Below are 6,000 nucleotides of genomic sequence, written 5' to 3'. Positions count from 1 at the left end.
ATTGTATCATTTTATGTGTGTGTGTGTGTACGTGTGTGAGTCTAGTGTTGCAACCTTCAATTATTTATGTGTGTGTTCTTGTGTTCTCTCACACCTTGGGCTATTCAGACGGGCAGCAGTGACAGAGAGCCATGAATAAGTCAACAACGTGGCCTTATATCTGACACATAGACACATAAGCCACAGTGTAGCACACTGTGTACAACAGCAACAAGGAACATTTACAAATCAAATGTTGGCCCATCTGTGTCATCTATTACAAAAAATGGATATGGAGCATCTTGTAAATCTTTCATGAAATAAACCTGCATCATTTCATTTACATATGCTGCAGTCGATCAGATCTTGGTCAACAGCATTGGTTAAAAATAGAGTCTCCAAAGTCCAAATGGATCAAAACCTAATGTACTTGCTCCCCTGTTTACATGGGTGGTTGTGTGAGGGTACCACAGCTGCACATGTTCCTACAATGTGGCAATGGTGATGATGGATGGTGGGTCAGCATGGGAGGCTGAGTGATCCATGAGCAGAGCGAGTCCGTCACTGCACTGACAGGCCAGGCTGGAGTATGATTAATCCCCCTTCCTCTGGGCATTTGTGATGAGGCTTCAATGTATACGTATTTGCCATAATGCACTTTTTTCCATGCGGAAAATAAGGGAATGTGCTAAGAATGGTGATTCAAATGACTCATCAGGCATCTTTCTCTGGGAAGATAGTTTCTGGTTATTGCAACTTGGATTCTTGGAACATAGATCAAATGTAGATCGCCGGAATACTGATCCTCAACTATGGTGGTCAGTTCTGGGTGGTGACCGAACAAAGAGATTGGTGGATATATGTTTTCTACGAAGGGTGGCTGGGCTCAGCTTTAGAGATAGTCTGGACTTTTGACTCCTCTTTTATGTCAAAAGGAGTCAGTTGAGGTGGTTCGGACATCTCACCAGGATGCCTTCTTCTGGAAAGCATAGCAGGGTGAGAGGGATGGATGGATGGAACACCCTAGCATGCTGCCCCCGTGGGATGGCTGGATGGATTTTGTCTTCATGGTTTTGACCATCATTTCTGTCAGTAGCTATCTCACCAGACTCACAATTGTCAGTTGGAGCTGTAAACAGGAACACACACACTGTCACACAGTCTGGTTTCAAACAAGGTTGGAGTTCATGGCACAGCTCACAGAAGCAGGTAGCGTACATTGACACTTGAATTTTGCATCAAATCAAAATAGATTTTATTGTGACCTTTACTTTTCAGAGGATATCATTATTTTCACCATGAATGGAAATTGCTAAATCTTAAAGGTGACCCACATCTTTTCTCAGATTCTTTCACATTTCAAAGTCTTTTTTAGTTTCAATGATTGTTATCTATACATCCATGAACACATTGCGAACACTGCATATTTTTTAAATGGTGCAAATTGTCCATATTAAAACAAGTTTTGGGTTTGTAAAAAAGAGATGGGACTTGGGAGCCCAGACAGGACAGAAGTAATTCACTCACACATCAGAAGCTAACAAGGAAAGCCTGGTTGGGTGGGACTAATCTGTTGTGTTTGCTGCTCTCTGGTTTTGGGGTTACACAAGAGGGAAGCAAGAATTACTGGATTTTCCATCAGTAAATCCATGTCGGGTTTGCACAAGCAACAGAACCCAAATCCAACTAATGCACGTTACAGGACCTCGCTGTTCCCTCCTCTGAGGATTAGAGAGTCTACCTCTGAGGGCAAAAGTAAGATGAGTGTGACCCACATCACAGATACAGTGGAAAGGAGACACAAATACACACTCATGCAGGCACAGAGGGACAGATTTCTCTCCCAATAATGTGATGAAAACATAGCAAATGTGAATGTGTGTGTCCGTGTTATGTGCACAGTTTATATTAGAGGTGCATTTCTGAAAATCAGGATCAATGTCAGAATGGCTGACACGTGGCTGTCATACATCTCAATAAGCCAGAGTCACTCATACACACCATGTTCAGGGGAGATACACACGCACACACACACACGCACGTCTCTCTATAGTCGTGAGGACACTCATTGACATAATGCATTCCCTCTCCCCTTACCCTAACCTAAACCTAATCCAAACCCTAACCCTAAAACCAAGTCTTAACCCTCAAACAGCCCTTTGAATTTGTGCGGACCATCCAAAATGTCCTTACAACATCAGACAAAATGTCCTCACAATGATGTTATTGAACCAAAATTGGCCCTCATTACTATAGATAGACACACACACACACACACACACACACACACACACACACACACACACACACACACACAGACAAGACAGGAGAGAGAGGGAGACAGAGGCACATTGTAACAGGCTGATGGACACATAAATAGACACTGTCTTTTGTAGGTTACAATTGTGCTTTAAATGAGGAGGAGGCTTAAGTGACGTTAGGGCAGACACTGGTGCACAGACGATCCTGCAGCCACACCACGGACATCTCTCTGATTATTTGTAACGGCGCTGCAGACATCACACTGAGATCAAAGTGTCATCTTAATGGTGCCGGGTGCTGTAAAGCTGTCATCCAAACTGCCGCTCTGAGACAAATGACCATGAGAGGGCTGAAATTAAAATAGATGGCATAATTGTTTTCTAACTGTTCTCCCAACTCCTCATTTAATGCACTTAAAAAGTCGATGTGCTTTGCATTACAATGCATGGAGTGATATGAGTAACATGTAGACAAGATTACAATGGATTGCATCAATGAGACATGCAGAACTCTATAGGGTGTTAGTGCTGGATATGCTATTAGGCGTTGAGTCTATATTACCCTGACAGCCAGTGAAGTGAATAAAGTAACACATTCAACTTTGTGTGCATCAGTGAGGGGTGCTGTGTTTTGATAGAGATGATGCCTTTTATATTTCAGTGAAGGAAAGTCATGAAAGTTCTGTGAATGCATGAACTACTTTCTCAAAATCAGCATAACACATAAATTCTAACTTTCTGATTCATCAGGTGATAAAAGATGCCCTACATGTGTTGCTGATGTGATTTTTTTGAAAGTATTTTTAATATCATCAACAATAACAAATCTTAAATAAGACATTGATTTATCCTTTGTGTCATTCAATGTCATACATTGTAGTCATGTTGTCTGACACCTCAACATTTCTCCTGCAAGGCCAAAATGCAGCCAGGTTAAAAATAAATAAGAAAGAAATGTGAAGGTAAAACAGTTTTGTGGATTACAAAAAGCAGTTTAGTGTTTAAAAGAAGGAATATTAAAAAATACTGGACTAAACTGTCACCCAGTCGAGCTCATATTTCCGCCAAGGCCCACAGTTCCTGTAAATTCAATCAAGCTGCACCCAATTTCACACATGCGTAGATATCAGTTAACTAAATCTGTTTCATCTTCCTTATACTCACCCAAAACAAATGGACATGAGTGAAAACATATTCTCATTGGTGGATATAATAAATCCTGTCCTTGCTTATTTCAAAATGCTCAGAATTTTTGTCACTACATCCTAATTTATATGACCAGCAGGCGATTGCTGTCACATATTAAACATATTGGGAGAATCTCGGGAAGTGACGGTAATTAGTGCCGTCTATTTTGTAATTACCAAGTAAGAACATGGGATCTACTGTTTAGTAAACGTTACATGCATGTATTTGTTCCAATGTCTGCCCTGCACAGGGTCACCAGTCAGTCAGTCAGTCACATCCTGGTTACACAAACTAAACCCAGGCAAATGTCCAACAAACCAACAAAACTCCAAATCCTTCAAAAACAACCCAATGACAGATTGACAGATTATGACCTCTCACTCTCAAGCAGCTTTCACACGTCCCGAAGTACATTCTCTATTAGAGAGCAATCTGAAAATATGACCCAAAAAGCCCTGGGTGGTAACAGCTGTGACTGCAGCCAAAACACATGTGTTGTTTTTGCTTGCCAGGGTCGAGAAGTGTAAAAATCTGTTCTGAACAGACTCCACGAGCATATTGTGCACAGTTCTAAACTTGGCAAGTAGGTTAATTCACATGTTCACATTCACTGAGCAGGAGTGTTTAACCCAGGTTTGGAGCCAACTCAAGGCTGCAAGATAAATGCATATGAATTTGAATAAAAGAAGAATATATTTCTTCTACACAAAATAATACTTAATTTTCATATTTCTGTAAGATCATATTTTCTTGATTGTGAATGAATTTGAGCGGTTCAGGCCATTAAAAAAAACACTAAACATAGAAATATATTAATCACAACCAAAATTCCCTTGGGATTAATAAAGTACCCACCTACCTACCTATCAATCTACTAACACCCTTAGACATGCGCTACAACACACTGCTTCACCCATAAAGAACCATTGCTTTAGGTTGCAGAAAATGTCCGATCATTTTCCAACAATACAAACAAGGTTAAGTTCTGCAGAATTGCAGTTCTAATGGTCTTATTCATGATCTATAACGATATAAAATATGTGTTCGTGATTTTATTTTTGTGTCCATGACTAACACCACTCACTGTGAGTAAGTGGTGAAATGATGGGTCTGTTAACTCTGTACTCTGCATTTGTAGACTGAATAGTAGCAGAGTGTTAAAATAGGAGTCAGAAAAAGACTCAGCTCTGACCAAAGCCTCTCACCCTCAGGCTGTTTCAAACATCCGCTTGGCTCTACATGGAGCTGGGAGTTAAAAATCACAAGAGACTGGCTCGGTACCTCTCACAAATCCTTTGGAGAGGCAGTCGAATGTGGAAGGAGTGGATTTAGTGGGATTCAGCGATTTGACGCACGCCACTGATGGCCGTGATGGAGTCTTGGGCTTCACGGTCCTGCTTTTTACTGTGGAGATCTATGAAGGCTTTTTCGCTGCCCTCCCTTCACACTCTGCACCGATTTCCCACGTCAGACGAGAAACAATGTAATGGACTCCTGAAGCGCTCCAGCCCAAACACCCACAAAACTGTGGGCCAGGTTTCTGCCAGTGTCTGAGTGGAGCAAGATTCTGCTTCATGTAGTGCACCAGTGTATGTAATCATGTGCTGCTGTGAGAGAGGGAATTCAGGAACGATTAAAAGCCACTAAATCACCCTGTCACTGCGCTGTGTGTGTGTGTGTGTGTGTGTGTGTGTGTGTGTGTGTGTGTGTGTGTGTGTGTACATGCACACTATATATCTGTTTGTTTTCGCTTGCGTTTCGTTGCACTTTTCTCAGCAAGGTTGCCTTTTATCACAACAACTAGCTCGGACAAGCAGCCATAAGTCATTGAAAGTGGCCGTCAGACAGAGGACATGATTTCCTGTCTAAATTAATGGGATAGACTGGACACCGGACTTGGCATTGGACAAGTAAACACCACACACACACACTAATTGAGAAGCGTGCAGTGTCTCTATCATTCCTGCATGCAGCTTTCTTTTCTTTCTCTAACCTTCTCCCTCCCTCTCTTCCTCCTGTTTTCCCTCAGAGAATACACAAATATGTGAAATACAAAGAGAAGGCAGGCTGAGGCCGGTGTGCAGCTGTGTGACTTTGCAGTGGCTCAGTCGGGACACAATGTTACTCAGCTCCCTGGTGGGGGTGGTGGGTCCCTGTACCTGCTGCTGCACAGAGACATATTGCACCAGCCTGCCTTCCATTAACTGTCCCTGTCTGACTCCCCCCGGTGACTCCACGCGGCCATGTGGCTCCTCCTGTGAGACGCCGTCAGGGGTTGTGCACTCAGACTGATGCTCAGAGGACTCAAACTAATTGGTAAAAGGTGCAGCAGCCTGCAGAGAAAAAGCAACAGCGCCACAGAGAGATGAGCTGCTGAAAAGCTAAAGAACACTGATTAGAGTGTGCGTGTCTCGCCATTTTATTTCATCAGGGCCAGTTGTCAAATTGATGGGGCCTCATATTATATGACCATTTAAAAAGCATGAAAGTGTTATATGTGGACGTGACCACTTCCATCTTAACTTTCAGCAACTCCCTGCTGTCTGATGTGACCATCACACGTTACCCTGCA

The sequence above is a fragment of the Paralichthys olivaceus genome, chromosome 6 (genome assembly GCF_024713975.1).
Source record: "Paralichthys olivaceus isolate ysfri-2021 chromosome 6, ASM2471397v2, whole genome shotgun sequence".
Taxonomy (NCBI): Eukaryota; Metazoa; Chordata; class Actinopteri; order Pleuronectiformes; family Paralichthyidae; genus Paralichthys; species Paralichthys olivaceus.
This window is presented reverse-complemented; position numbering follows the sequence as displayed.